Below are 15,676 nucleotides of genomic sequence, written 5' to 3'. Positions count from 1 at the left end.
TATGAACCAGGGAAGTCTCCTGAACATGACTGAAGAGTAGAAAGGGTATCACTTCTTTGTTCATCATTGTATTCCAGTGATTAACACTGTGCTTTGAGCATAGTGAATGTTCAGTAAATATGTATTGAATAAATGATCAGGTGAGTTAATATTATCACATTTTATTCTAAGACGTTATTGTTTATGTCACATTATCAAATTAATAAACCTTTAGGGACTCATTATTTTAAACATACATACCAAATGAATCCTGTGGTAGTAGATTTTGTTTTTCAATGTCAAATTTATCTCAAACTAGCAAAAGCAAAAGAGGAGTTTACTGGAAGGATAGAGTACCACATGACTGAAGGCTGTGTAAGAAAACATTGGGGAAGGGGGTTGTGGTGTAGCTGGACCTAAAGCATACCTGTCACTGGAGAATTGAATCAGACAACAAGGTCAGCTTCTCTGAATGTGGGCTTCCATCCCAATGAAGAACAACTTCTCTGTGCCTTAGGAAGCATACCTAGTCACCAATGTTTAGATATATTCGTATCTTGCAGCACTTCCCCGCCTTGCCCACCAGTGAGCATATTTTGCCATAGTCTTTACAAAGAGTATGTTGTAAATGGCTAGTTCAGGTGATCAGAATAAGCACAGAGTTTTTGTTAGCATATGATTAGCAATTAATGTAAAAACACTTGGTTTAAAAGTTGAACAGATATTCTGTCCAACAAAACTACCTTGCATATTTTAATAAGAGAAATTGTGTCTTACATAGAAGTTAATGAATATTAGGGTAAAAATAATTAAAATATTTTAAATTATTTTAAATAATATTTACCGTGTTCTCAGACTCCAGGGGAACAATTTTGTTCTGAATATCTACATATCCCCAGCTTTTAATGCATTACCTATTATATTGTAAACAGTTGGTAAATATTTGTTATTAATATACTGAAAATAAGGTCTCTTTGATTCACATAATTAATTCATAATAATAATACTGAAAAGGGCTACAGTGAGGGAGTAGCAATGATAAGAAAGTATTTATGAAACCAGTGGATATATTCCATATTGTGGTCTGCTCATGGTTAAAGGACAAATTACATAATACAAAGTGTTTAGAACTAAATGGCCTGAGAGATAAGCAGAGATCTAGACCAAAAATAATGTGTCTAATGGGTCTGGGTTTGTATCATATTAAAGATGACTTGAAATAGTACATTGTTTCTTTTGAATTTATTGAAGATGTTAAATACATGGGAAATTCTTGAGAGAAGTAGAACTAAGTAGAAATAATAATAAAGATATTGAGAGAAGTGTTACTGGTGCCAGAAATCTCAGCTAGAAAAGCAAGAGCATGGCCAAATGTTCACGTAGATATATTTGGATGAGACCTTTGCAGCATAGCATGAACGCCAAATATTGTTGATTTTTTAATAAATGCCATGTTTTAATCATTTTTGTAGGAAAAAAGAAAATTCTTGGCACAATGATTGTTTTGAAGCTATTAAATGCAAAAACAATCACAAAGATTGTTATTTTCTTTCTGTGTCTTTACTGCAGTAGGATGTAGCCCTCACCTATGAAAATACAAGTGACTTTACACAAAGCCTTCCTTTCACTTATGTGAAACTTAAATAGATGTTTCTTCCAGTAATGAAAAACATATGTTTTTAGCAGTTCAGGAGTGAGATTATGTAGAATTTGTCTCTATAGTCCTTAATCAAGAAGAAAATGAAATCTTAAAGTTGAAAGAGGTCATATAAAAATTGTGATTAACTCAATTTTTACATGTGGAAACTGAATTTCTGATGGTCGAGTCTTACTAAGAACCTACTATTTAGGCATACCCATGTAATAAAAAATAAGTTTTAAAATATACATAATTAAAAATTCAATAATAATATAAAAATTACAGTATTTTTTCCCAATAATTGTAAAATTCTTGATTCAGGTTTAAGATTCTTCATGTAATGACTTTCGTAGTTTAAGGGAAAATATTCTTTAATAAATTGCTTTTGCTTCTCTAAATAAATGATCTATTTTTTTTTTTTTTTAATTTTATTTTGTCGATATACATTGTAGCTGATTACTGCTCCCCATCACCAAAACCTCCCTCCCTTCTCCCTCCCCCCCTCCCCCCCAGCAATGTCCTTTCTGTTTGCTTGTTGTATCAACTTCAAATAATTGTGGTTGTTATATCTTCTTCCCTCCCCCCCCGATTTGTGTGTGTGTGTGTGTGTATGTGTGTGTGTGAATTTATATATTAATGTTTAGCTCCCTCCAATAAGTGAGAACATGTGGTATTTCTCTTTCTGTGCCTGACTTGTTTCACTTAATATAATTCTCTCAAGGTCCATCCATGTTGTTGCAAATGGCAGTATTTCATTCGTTTTTATAGCTGAGTAGTATTCCATTGTGTAGATGTACCACATTTTCCGTATCCACTCATCTGATGATGGGCATTTGGGCTGGTTCCAACTCTTGGCTATTGTAAAGAGTGCTGCGATGAACATTGGGGAACAGGTATACCTTCGACTTGATGATTTCCATTCCTCTGGGTATATTCCCAACAGTGGGATGGCTGGGTCGTATGGTAGATCTATTTGCAATTGTTTAAGGAACCTCCATACCATTTTCCATAGAGGCTGCACCATTTTGCAGTCCCACCAACAATGTATGAGAGTTCCTTTTTCTCCGCAGCCTCGCCAGCATTTATCGTTCATAGTCTTTTGGATTTTAGCCATCCTAACTGGGGTTAGATGGTATCTCAATGTGGTTTTGATTTGCATTTCCCGGATGCTGAGTGATGTTGAGCATTTTTTCATATGTCTGTTGGCCATTTGGATATCTTCCTTAGAGAAATGCCTACTTAGCTCTTTTGCCCATTTTTTAATTGGGTTGCTTGTTTTCTTCTTGTAAAGTTGTTTGAGTTCCTTATATATTCTGGATATTAATCCTTTGTCAGATGTATATTTTGCAAATAATTTCTCCCACTCTGTTGGTTGTCTTTTAACTCTTTTAATTGTTTCTTTTGCTGTGCAGAAGCTTTTTAGTTTGATATAATCCCATTTGTTTATTTTTCCTTTGGTTGCCCGTGCTTTAGGGGTCGTATTCATGAAGTCTGTGCCCAGTCCTATTTCCTGAAGTGTTTCCCCTATGTTTTCTTTAAGAAGTTTTATTGTCTCAGGGTGTATATTTAAATCCTTAATCCATTTTGAGTTGATTTTAGTATACGGTGAGAGGTATGGATCTAGTTTCATTCTCCTGCATATCGATATCCAGTTATCCCAACACCACTTGCTGAAGAGGCAGTCCCTTCCCCAGTGAATAGGCTTGGTGCCTTTGTCAAAGATCAGATGGCAGTAAGTGTGTGGGTTGATTTCTGGATTCTCTATTCTATTCCATTGGTCAGTGTGTCTGTTTTTATGCCAGTACCATACTGTTTTGGTTATTATAGCTTTGTAGTATAGCTTAAAGTCAGGTAGTGTTATGCCTCCAGCTTTATTTTTTTTGCTGAGCATTGCTTTGGCTATTCGTGGTCTTTTATTGTTCCATATAAATGTCTGAATAGTTTTTTCCATTTCTGAAAAAAATGTCTTTGGAATTTTGATGGGGATTGCATTGAATTTGTATATCACTTTGGGTAGTATGGACATTTTCACTATGTTGATTCTTCCAATCCAAGAGCATGGGATATCTTTCCATCTTCTTGTATCCTCTCTAATTTCTCTCAGCAGTGGTTTGTAGTTCTCATTATAGAGATTTTTCACCTCCTTGGTTAACTCAATTCGAAGTATTTTATTTTTTTGGTGGCTATTGTAAATGGGCAGGCTTTCTTGATTTCTCCTTCTGCATGTTCACTATTGGAGAAAAGAAATGCTACTGATTTTTGTGTGTTGATTTTGTATCCTGCTACTGTGCTGAAATCATTTATCAATTCCAACAGTTTTTTTGTAGAGGTTTTAGGCTGTTCGATATATAGGATCATGTCATCTGCAAACAGGGACAGTTTGACTTCATCTTTTCCAATCTGGATGCCCTTTATTTCCTTCTCTTCTCTGATTGCTCTGGCTAGTACTTCCAACACTATGTTGAATAGGAGTGGTGAGAGTGGGCATCCTTGTCTAGTGCCTGTTCTTAAAGGAAAAGCTTTCAGCTTTTCCCCATTCAGGATGATATTGGCAGTGGGTTTGTCATATATGGCTTTAATTATGTTGAGATACTTTCCCTCTATACCTAACTTATAGAGGGTCTTTGTCATGAATGAGTGCTGAACTTTATCAAATGCTTTTTCAGCATCTATAGAGATGATCATATGGTCCTTGTGTTTCAGTTTATTAATATGGTGTATCACATTTATTGATTTGCGTAAGTTGAACCAACCTTGCATCCCTGGGATGAATCCCACTTGATCGTGATGAATAATTTTTCGTATGTGTTGCTGTATTCTGTTTGCTAGTATTTTAGTGAGGATTTTTGCATCTATATTCATCAAGGATATCGGCCTGTAGTTTTCTTTTTTGGTTATATCTTTACCTGGTTTTGGTATCAGGATGATGTTTGCTTCATAGAATGAGTTTGGGAGATTTGCGTCCGTTTCAATCTTTTGGAATAGTTTGTAAAGAATCGGTGTCAATTCCTCTTTGAATGTTTGGTAAAATTCTGCTGTGAATCCATCTGGTCCTGGGCTTTTCTTTGTTGGGAGCCTTCTGATAACAGCTTCAATCTCCTTTATTGTTATTGGTCTGTTCAAATTTTCTACGTCTTCACGGTTCAGTTTTGGGAGCTTGTGTGTGTCCAGAAATTTATCCATTTCCTCCAGATTTTCAAATTTGTTGGCGTATAGTTGTTTATAGTAGTCTCGAATGATTCCTTGTATTTCAGATGAATCAGTTGTAATATCGCCTTTTTCATTTCTAATTTTTGTTATTTGAGTCTTCTCTCTTCTTTTTTTTGTTAGCCATGCTAATGGTTTGTCAATTTTATTTATCTTTTCAAAAAACCAACTTTTTGATTCGTTGATCTTTTGAATTGTTGTTTGGTTTTCAATTTCATTCAGTTCTGCTCTGATCTTAATGATTTCTTTCCGTCTGCTAACTTTAGGATTGGATTGTTCTTGTTTTTCTAGTTCTTTAAGGTGAAGTGTTAGGTTGTTCACTTGCCATCTTTCCATTCTTCTGAAGTGAGCATTTAATGCAATAAATTTTCCCCTCAATACTGCTTTTGCAGTATCCCACAGGTTTTGGTATGATGTATCATTGTTTTCATTAGTTTCAATAAACTTTTTGATTTCCTGCTTGATTTCTTCTTGGACCCATATGTCATTAAGTAGAATGCTGTTTAATTTCCATGTGTTTGTATAGTTTCCAGAGTTTTGTTTGTTATTAATTTCTAGTTTTAATCCATTGTGGTCTGAGAAGATACATGGGATAATTGCAATTTTTTTGAATTTATTGAGACTTGATTTGTGACCTAATATGTGATCTATCCTGGAGAATGATCCATGTGCTGATGAGAAGAATGAATATTCTGAGGTTGTTGGGTGGAATGTTCTGTAGATATCTGCCAATTCCAATTGGTCTAGAGTCTTGTTTAGATCTTGTGTTTCTCTACTGATTCTTTGCCTAGATGATCTGTCTAATATTGACAGTGGAGTGTTCAAGTCCCCTGCTATTATGGTATTAGTGTCTATTTCCTTCTTTAGGTCTAATAGAGTTTGTTTTATAAATCTGGCTGCTCCAACATTGGGTGCGTACATATTTATGATTGTTATGTCTTCTTGATGGATCAGTCCTTTTATCATTAAGTAGTGTCCCTCATTGTCTCTTTTTATGGTTTTTAGTTTAAAGTCTATTTTGTCAGATATAAGAATAGCCACTCCAGCTCGTTTTTCTTTTCTGTTTGCATGGTAAATCTTTTTCCATCCTTTCACTCTTAGTCTGTGTGAATCTTTATGGGTGAGGTGGGTCTCTTGTAGGCAGCATATAGTTGGGTCCTGCTTTTTGATCCAGTCAGCCAGTCTATGTCTTTTAATTGGGGAATTTAAGCCTTTAACATTAAGAGTTGTTATTGAAAGGTGTTGATTTATTCCTAGCATTTTATTGGTTGTTTGGTTGTCTTAGGTGTCTTTTGTTCCTTGCTTTCTGATTTACTGTTTGGTTTCTTTGTTTGTTGGTTCCTTAGGTTGTAGATAGTGTTTTTGCTAGCTTGTTTTCTCTTCATGAATGCCATTTTTATTGTACTAGCGGGTTTAGATTTTTCTTAGGTTTTTATGGCAGTGGTAGTTATTTTTCAGGAACCAAACCCAGTACTCCCTTGAGGATTTCTTGTAAGGGTGGTCTTGTGGTAGTGAACTCCCGCAGTTTTTGTTTGTCTGAGAAATATACTATTTGCCCCTCATTTCGGAAGGATAGCCTTGCAGGGTAGAGTATTCTTGGCTGGCAATCTTTGTCTTTTAGTATTTTGAAAATATCATCCCATTCCTTTCTAGCTTTTAGGGTTTGTGATGAGAAGTCTGATGTTAACCTGATTGGGGCTCCCTTATAGGTGATTTGACACTTCTCTCTTGCAGCTTTTAAGATTCTCTCTTTGTCTCTGAGTTTTGCCAATTTGACTATGACATGTCTTGGAGAAGGCCTTTTTGGGTTGAATACGTTTGGAGATCGTTGAGCTTCCTGGATCTGAAGATTTGTGATTTTTCCTATACCTGGGAAGTTTTCTGCCACTATTTTGTTGAATATGTTTTCAATGGAATCTCCATTTTCCTCCCCTTCTGGAATACCCATGACTCGGATATTTGAGCGCTTGAGGTTGTCTGATATCTCTCTCAGATTTTCTTCCATGTCCTTGAATCTTTTTTCTTTCTTTTTGTCTGCTTGTGTTATTTCAAACAGCCCATCTTCAAGTTCAGAGGTTCTCTCTTCAACTTCGACAAGCCTGCTGGTTAAACTCTCCGTTGTATTTTTTATTTCGCTGAATAACTTCTTCAGTTCAGCAAGTTCTGCTACATTTTTTTTCAGGACATTGATTTCCTTGTATATTTCCTCTTTCAGGTCCTGTATACTTTTCCTCATTTCATCATGATGTCTAGCTGAGTTTTCTTGTATCTCATTCAGTTTCCTTAGAATTATCACTCGACATTCCTTGTCAGTTATTTCAAGGGCTTCTTGTTCTATAGGATCTAGAGTATGAGATTTATTAACTTTTGGTGGTGTACTTTCTTGATTTTTTGTATTTCTGGTGTCTTTTTTTTGTTGTTTATTCATTGTGGCTGGGGGTTTCACAGTCCACCGGTTTGAGACTAATGACTAACTAGGATGTTGCTGTGGTTGCCAATTTGGTATGGCTCCCTCCGTGACTGCTCAGTTGGCCTCTAGTGTCTTGTGTGTGTGGTTGCCTCGGGTCTTGGGCTTCTCCGGGGATCCACCTTTCTGGTCAGCTTGTACTCTGCTGGGCTGGTGGATCACGTACCACAGGGTGTGTGATCTCTGTTGAGCTTTCACTTCCTGTACAGGACTTCTCCCCGTTCCGTGTGCTCTGGCCCAGGCTGTTAGATCGTGCAGTGGCGACCCCACCGGGTGTGTGGTTTCTGTCGAGTCTCCGCCTCCTTGGCCGCACGTCTCCCCCCTCTGTGCACACTGTGCTGGGCTGGGGTGTGTCTTCTGCACCCCTCGTCTATCAGCTGGGCCTTCAAGACCCTGCTCAGCACTGCCTCGCCCAGGAAGTCTACCAGGTTTCTGCTAGGCACAGACGACCGGTCTCTCTGGGTGCCTTTGTAGCACTGTGTAGATCTTTCTCGGGTCTTGTGCACCTTTGTATCCCCCCAGTATAAACCGAGTCTAGTGCCCGCCTGCAGCCTGCTCTCCGGCAGGTTCAAGCGGACCTGGGAACTCTCCTACCACACTATTCCCAACCAGAAATTCGTTAGGCTTTTTTCCAAACTGGTGGTCGCAGAGATGTTATCTGCCTCCCAGTAACAGGAAGTTTACTGGGGCGGAGTCCATGGTGTGGTGGAGTGACAGTCGGCCCGCCCGTACTTTCTAGCCCTCCCAACACTGGTCGGGACGCCCCACACCCCCAGCCCCGCCAGAGAACCGTGGAGGGAGTGGGAGAGGAGGCCGGCCGCAGGGTCCGGAAAGCCCCGCGCCAGGCCAAGCAAATGGGCTCAGTGATGGCCGAGCAGGGCGGAGCTGCCCGCACCTGGGAAAATGGAGGCAGCACCGGGGCAGTGAGTGGCCTGGTGGTGCAGGCAGGAGCCGCGTGGGCATCCACCCCCCGAACAGAGCTGTGCCAGGGATCACTCACAGTGCTGTGCCAGGTCGGGCGCTCGCTCTGTCTCTGGTTTGTTGCCTTCCGTGTTCTCGGCGCTGCCGCCTCGGGCTGTTCAGTCGCGGCGCCGCTCGGGCGCTCCCAGGAATCTTCTTTAATGCCGTCCTGAAACCTCGAATCCTGAATAGGGCAGCTGGCCGCCTTCAGTGCGGCCCCAGCCTCCGGGATCCTGGCTGCATCCACAGCAGCCCTGGCACCGTGTTCCCTGTTTCAAGACTCGCTTTTGCAGCTAAGAATCAGTTCTTTTCCTGCTCCACACTTCAAAGCTGTTGCCTGTAAATGAGGCAGCCTCTCCTGCCGGGGGCAAAGTGGCATTGAGCCCCCCCGACCGGCCAGCAGCAGCAGTCCTCCCTTAAGAGATGGCCAGAGGAAGGTCCAGAAGTTTCCCCGCTGCCTGAGGCCCAGTGGCCACCTTTTCCACCTCAGCTACTCCGCGCCAGCCGCTGCAGCCGCCGCCATCTTGAAACCAACCATAAATGATCTATTTTGAAAAACATTCTTAAGAAAGGGAAACCTAATGAAAGAAAATCATTCCTGTGTGATTCAAAACACATAAACTTCTTAGATCTTAACCACAGAAGTATAATGTTGGAAGAAACCATTCATGAGCATTGATTAGGAAATGGGCACCCATTGAGACGTGTTCAGCATCAATATAAACTTAATTCTTCTTTGAAAGAGGTAGTCGTGTGTCAATCAATGTGCTGAAAATCTTTTGGTTATGTTATTAAAAACATAAATTTCAGTGGCATATAATTTAGTAAGAAACAAGATTAAATATGTTAAACTTGAAGTGAAAGTTGTATGAATCACCATTTCTCATATGGAAGACTGATCAGGATTAAATTAGCCTAGGAAATGTAGATATGCAATAGACATTAAATGCAGAAAAACCATGGCTAGCAATTGGGTAAAGTAAGAAGAATGAAGAAAACACAAATGAATTTAATTTATTAATCTCAAATAAATGTTACCACTTGTTTTACAACAAAATTGTACTCTGTTTATTGTGTTTTGTTGACAGAACAAAGGACTATTAAAAGAAAAAATGAGGGGCTGGGCTGTGGCTCACTTGGGAGAGTATGGTGCTGATAACACCAAGGCCACGGGTTCGGATCCCATATAGGGATGGCCGGTTAGCTCACTGGGTGAGCATGGTGCTGACAACACCAAGTCAAGGGTTAAGATCCCCTTACCAGTCATCTTTTAAAAAAAAAAATGGGTACACTAATATTTATTCATTTTGTACTTCCTGTTGGGCACTGTGATAAATGTTTTACATATTTATTTAAATGCCATCATTGAAGTAACACCGTAAATATTTTTAAATGTGTCAAACCCAATGTTTTGATGGTGTTTAGGAAATGATATTTTTGTCCTATGTACAAGGGGTCTTCAAAAATTTCGTGGAAAGATTTGCATTATCTTTCAATTCCATTTTTCCATGAATTTTTTGAAGTACCTTTGTATGTCTCATATATATAATTAATTATTTAAAGATAATTTAATGTTTACTGCATATACATAATTGCATATGAGACAAATTACAAATACTCATAAAGGCCCCTATTTATTGTTTTTATTAAGAAGGGAGTGTGTAAGTTTGGGCTGTAAAGAAACATAACAAAAATGCATATATTAATGGAATGAAAATTAAATATTCCACATAAGCAGTAAAAATTAATGTAGACACTGAATTAATTTGGAAAGCTGAATCATGTAGTGATTTTTGAGTGTGATCAAAAATGAATTCAGCCAACAAATCCATGGGAAAGAGTCAATTTATAGGTGATAGAAGAAATTTCTTCTCATGCGGATAACTGATATGGAAAGGACAAAGAAAATCCACTGATAAATTAAAAACAAAAATGGCAGGAATGGGGACGAGGGTGCTGAGAACCCAAACCCATCCATGAAGTCTCAGCATCATTTCCTTTCCTCCCATGCATCATCAGCCAGACAGCAGTACTTCATTTGCAATATCTGTAGCTAAATCCTTCAAATCAGCCAAAACTTTCCACTTTTTAACATGTATGTTTTTGACATGTGTATTTCAGAAGGAAAAAAACCATTCATTAATGGTTACCCCTTCTTTTCATTTGTGTCACTTTCAAACATTGTGCTGCCTATTTATGCCAATTAAAATTTGTGAATTAAAATTATTTGAATTTTATTATTTTAAAAGATCTTAAGGGAAAAGTTAAAAATCAGCAATTGATAATGTGAATGGTAATTAGAATTATATCTTACTAATTAGGCCATAGGTTCATTCTTTAATAGGCAGCAGTAGAGTTATAGCATGAAGGAGTCTTTCCTCTAGAGCATCTAAACTCTACATATATATTGTCACAGGAGCAGTAAGCTTTATGCCTCAACAGAATGGATTTTCAGGGCTGTGATATGACACCAGAATTAATATAAGAACTCACATGTGGAAAATGCATCTGTCATTCTCTTAAAATTTTCTTTTAAATAACTATTTTCCCCAATTTCATTTGTATAAAGTCAAAATTTCTCAGTGTAAAATGTTAGGAAAAAATTTTAATTTTATCAAAAATTATTATTTTTTGTATAGATGAAAGCCTTTCTTTCTTTTCTTTCCTTTCTTTTTTTTTTTTTTTTTTTTTGCATTGGCAGTTAGGTATCTAACTGCTAAATATTCTGTTCATTACCAATTAAGGTAATGTGGTAATGTGCCCTAGGCTAGGTTACTTGATTCCCTTCATACTGGTATCTCATTAATTAATGTGTTAAAAGCTTTACTGACTATGTAAGCTGTCACAATTTACTTTTGGACTTATTAGTGTGTATGTAATGAAAAAAATAAGTAGGTGAATAATTTGTGAGTTGACATCTAAATCCTCCGCTGTTCTGAGTCAAAAGATTCAAAAGCTACTTTGGAAATTATGATAAATAGTAATCTGAGCACATCAGATCTCTTTAAAAGAGATATAGATGTAATAAAATGAAGGGAGAGTATTTTGAAGAGACTGTTATGATTAAATTTTTTTTTCAAAGTCTTTCAAGGATGTGCTTCAAATGTCTGGCACCTAGAAGGGGTAGTCTGTAGGTCTTCTTAAAAATGAAACTTCTCTGAAGTTGTACTGTATTGAATTACAAATGATGGCTTTGCAGTATAGACAGAATATAGAACATCAGCTTTTCTTTTCTTTTACACTAAAAAAGACAGCAAGTACTGGTTATAAAGGAGAAAAATTACTTTTATTCATGACTTGCCTTCTCAGATAAAATAATCAAATACAGTATAGGAATATAATATGATAGTATTCGTTATAGGTTCATATTACTAAAGTAGTGAAGTATGAAAAGAAAGCATCCCTGCACAGTTAGAAGGATCAATAAATATTAGTGTGGTAGAATCCTCAAACATTGCACTAAGAACCAAAAAACCTGAATTTAGTCTCTTGAGATTTTAGACGAGCTTAATATCTCTAAGCTTCAGGTTACTGATCTTTAAAATGAATATTAGTAATACCTGGCTTCACCAATGCTCAACCTACTCGTGAAGTACAAATGAGATGTTTGTGGAACTGTTTATAATCTTTACACCTCTAAAAGAAAAGGTGGAAACACGAAAAAAGTAAATTTAACATTAACAACAGCAATAAAGCCTACACTCTTGATTAAAAGCTCTGGTTCTGCATTTTATGTATGGGGGGTGGGGGGTGGAGAGAAAGAGAGACAGGGAGAGAGGGAGGGAGGGAAGATGGATTATTCAGGGAAAGGAAAACATGAATCAGTGTAAAAAATACATTAATGACTGAGCCCAAAACAAGCACACAAATATTGCAGATTGGAAATCACAGTGAATTTTTCAACCAATTCCTGCAAAACTGACTCACAATTATGGTCCAATCCAATCTATCCTCTGATTCCACAAATACCAGTAATGAAGCTTAGTTGGGATTTACTTGGAAAAACAAAGGTAACTGTTGCTAAACATTATGTTAGTGTCTCTCATTTATTCTTTAGCCATCTGAAGAATTTCCATTAAGGGATACTGAGTCTGCAGGAAATATTGAATGCTAACACTTTCTTAAACCCCTTTGTAGTAATTGCTAATATAAGATAGTGATTTGTATTATTGAAATAAAAATTTTCAAACAATTTCCCAGCTATGTTATATGCAACCAAAGCAAAAGAAAACCCTTCAAATTAGGAAAAGCCTATCTTTTTCTTTGAGACATAAATACTATCTTAGTACGATTTATGTATATGATAAATAATCAACCATCCAACCAAAACTACTTTTTACAGAATGATATTAAAGTAGTAAATTTGTATATTTGATTCTTCATGATATATGATATCATATATCATGAAGAATCAATCAACCAATCAACTCTTTAGAGTATGATATTAAAGTAATATATTTAAATGCTTACATCATTAGCATTATAAATGATTCTTGTTGAATTAGTTCTATTTAAATTTAAAGTGTGTTTTTACAAAGGCATTCAAACATTTGTTCATTTTTTCTGAACTCTCCTTCCATGGAATTGCCTTGCAAACATATCTATATTGTTCATTATGAAATTAACTCATGATGAATCTTTATTTATTTCATATTTTTCTAAAGACTGTCAGCTTGCAGTTATTTGGCTTGAAGTTTCTCAGCACTTGTCCAGAATTATTTTCTCTTTCTCTTTAACTTCAGACAGGAGTCTGAATTGATTCACTACTTTTCAACTGTTATATTTGATGCATCCCATATAATATCCTACAGGGCTATCCAGAAGGATCTGTGGAAAAAGGAATGAATACAATAATTACTAAAAGCTGTATTCCTTTATGTTTCATAAAATAATATATAATTGTTAAAGCCTCCTTTATGATTCCTTCATTACTCCTCGTGGTTTTTAAAACAACTTCCTGAAGATGCAGACCCCGTCTGAATCTATTATTGTTCCTATTTCTGCTGACATAATCAAAATTATTCAATGTGATGATAAAAATATGAGCTAGTCTTGAGTAGGTTGCATGTCTAGATAAATAAGTATAGGTAGCTTTTGTATTCTTCAGCTGTCTATGAGATTGCAGTTGGTGCACATATATACAGATTGCTATGAGGTTTTTAAAATTGTTAGTTGGAGTCCTGGATGAGGCTATTCACTCGTTTTTGCATTATTACTGCACTAAATTTAAACCAATTATAATTTCTCGGCCCTATTTTATTCTTCTTTTGTTTTTAGGTTTAAAATACCATTTCTTTGGCATAAAATGAACTCAGTGTTAATGGTATTGTCCATCCAATTGACCTTAGTAGGGCGTTACTGTCATTTGGATAACTTTCAGACTTTAGAAAATAAAATAGATATATTTCAGCTGGGATTCTGATTGGGATTGTATTTACTATGCAGTGAATCTTTGACTTGCTAAAAAGTATTTTCCAAAGCCTTTAAGTAAGCTTCTAAAAGTGGTAGAAATGGATCGAGACTTTCAGTCAAAGGTATTAACAGAGTTCCCATGTGCCATATCAAAAAGCACTAGAAAAATCAGAGCTTAGAAGCAGGCTTGTCTGTCTGTCTTTAGTCTGCATTTACTCTTTTCACTCTACTCTTTCCCTCTTATTCTCCTTGCTTTTCTCCAGTGCACTGGGGATGAAAGCCCTAGCTTTAAAAACTTACGTATTTGTGTGCTTGGATGTGCTTTAAATCATATTTCACAAAGGAGTGGGTACTCTGCATAAAATATGCAGTCAAAAAAGAAGTCCCATCCATATTTTGCAAGCTCCCTGGGACATCTGTCTTCCACCCATTCTCAGCTCTTCTGGAGTCAGTCTCGTTAGATAATTACGTGCTCATTTTTGTTAAATAAAAATGCATTTGTGAAGTTGTCACTTGTCCTCCCCTTATAATTGCTCAGCTGTACTTGAGATTGGATGAAAGGTTGTTTTTTTTTTTTTTTTTTTTTTACTATTTTATAGATGAGGAAAGAGATTCAGAGAAGTTGGCCTCACAAATCTCAGGAGGTTGAGCAGCAATACTAATTTTTAATCTCAGCCAGCTCTGTCTGGACTACTTCCCTAATACATCCTATGACCATGGCTTGGCTTTCAAGGTTTTTACCAGATTTCCTAGACACCATTTCTTTATCTAAAACTGTTTATTAGATTTTTTTTTTTTTTTTTTTTGGTCTTTTTCGTGACCGGCACTCAGCCAGTGAGTGCACTGGCCATTCCTATATAGGATCCGAACCCGCAGCGGGAGCGTCGCAGCGCTCCCAGCGCCGCACTCTCCCGAGTGCGCCACGGGCTCGGCCCCTGTTTATTAGATTTTTAAAAATCACATGTGCCTTCTTTTTTTTTTTAGCACCATATTCTGCCAATTCTAAATAGCACATTTTCTTCTATTTTAATGTTTCTGAAATTAAGATGCTGCTAAAATTGTCACAATGACATTTTTTTTTCAAAATCTGGAATTAAATTGATAAAACAGATAGTGGCATAGAACTGAAGAAGCACAATTTTTTGTGTTCCATCCCTATGCCTAGGAAACTCATCCCGTCTTTGAATTCCCTTCTCCCCCACCTCTTAAAAAATCTCTGCTTTTGTGTGGAAGCTTTATATACTTCAAATACTATTTCATTATGTCTGTTTTTACAATTCCCCAAACCACTGGTAATTCTTCCTTTATTAATTTCCATAATCTTCTAAATTTATTTTTTTGAAATCACTCAGTTGTCAGACCTCATTGCATAATTTTCTTTTCTGAGAAAATTTGACCTACTGTCTATTTGATTTTTAATGATCTTGCTAAATGGCTAATGCCATTTTCAATAATAACTTGACTTATTAGAATGTGTTTTCTCCATTGTGTTAACATAAACATTACCCTGTCATCAAACTTAATTATATTCCATTACACTATCCCAGTATTTTTTCCACTTAGTGGGAAAAAATATGTAAAAATTGAGATTTATGATTTTTTGCTGTGCTTTTCTATTTTTACCTCAACTTGTGTAGGTTTTGCTACCAGGGTTGACAGGACCTAAGCAGAGGGAAATCAGGGTTGAAAAAAATTAAACATCCAAACAATCTAAGAGTGAGGGAAAAAGTGGAGGAAGAGAGCATTTCAAAGGATTACTTTCAAAGGGCTATGGTGGGCAAGACCTCAGCATTAAGAATTTGGAATGAGGAATGGCTCGATTTCTGTGGACAAACTAAAATGTTGAACAGGAAACTGAGGCTGGATCCCTGTTAAATGGACCCAACCTACACAGTAAATGTTAGTGAAAATCTCAATTGAGGGCTTTATCCAAGGCACACTTTGTGTTTTATCTGTGACATCAAAACTATTTCCAACAATTAATGCAATCAGGATTGCTTATGTTTTCATGG

The sequence above is a fragment of the Cynocephalus volans genome, chromosome 12 (assembly GCF_027409185.1).
Source record: "Cynocephalus volans isolate mCynVol1 chromosome 12, mCynVol1.pri, whole genome shotgun sequence".
NCBI lineage: Eukaryota > Metazoa > Chordata > Mammalia > Dermoptera > Cynocephalidae > Cynocephalus > Cynocephalus volans.
This window is presented reverse-complemented; position numbering follows the sequence as displayed.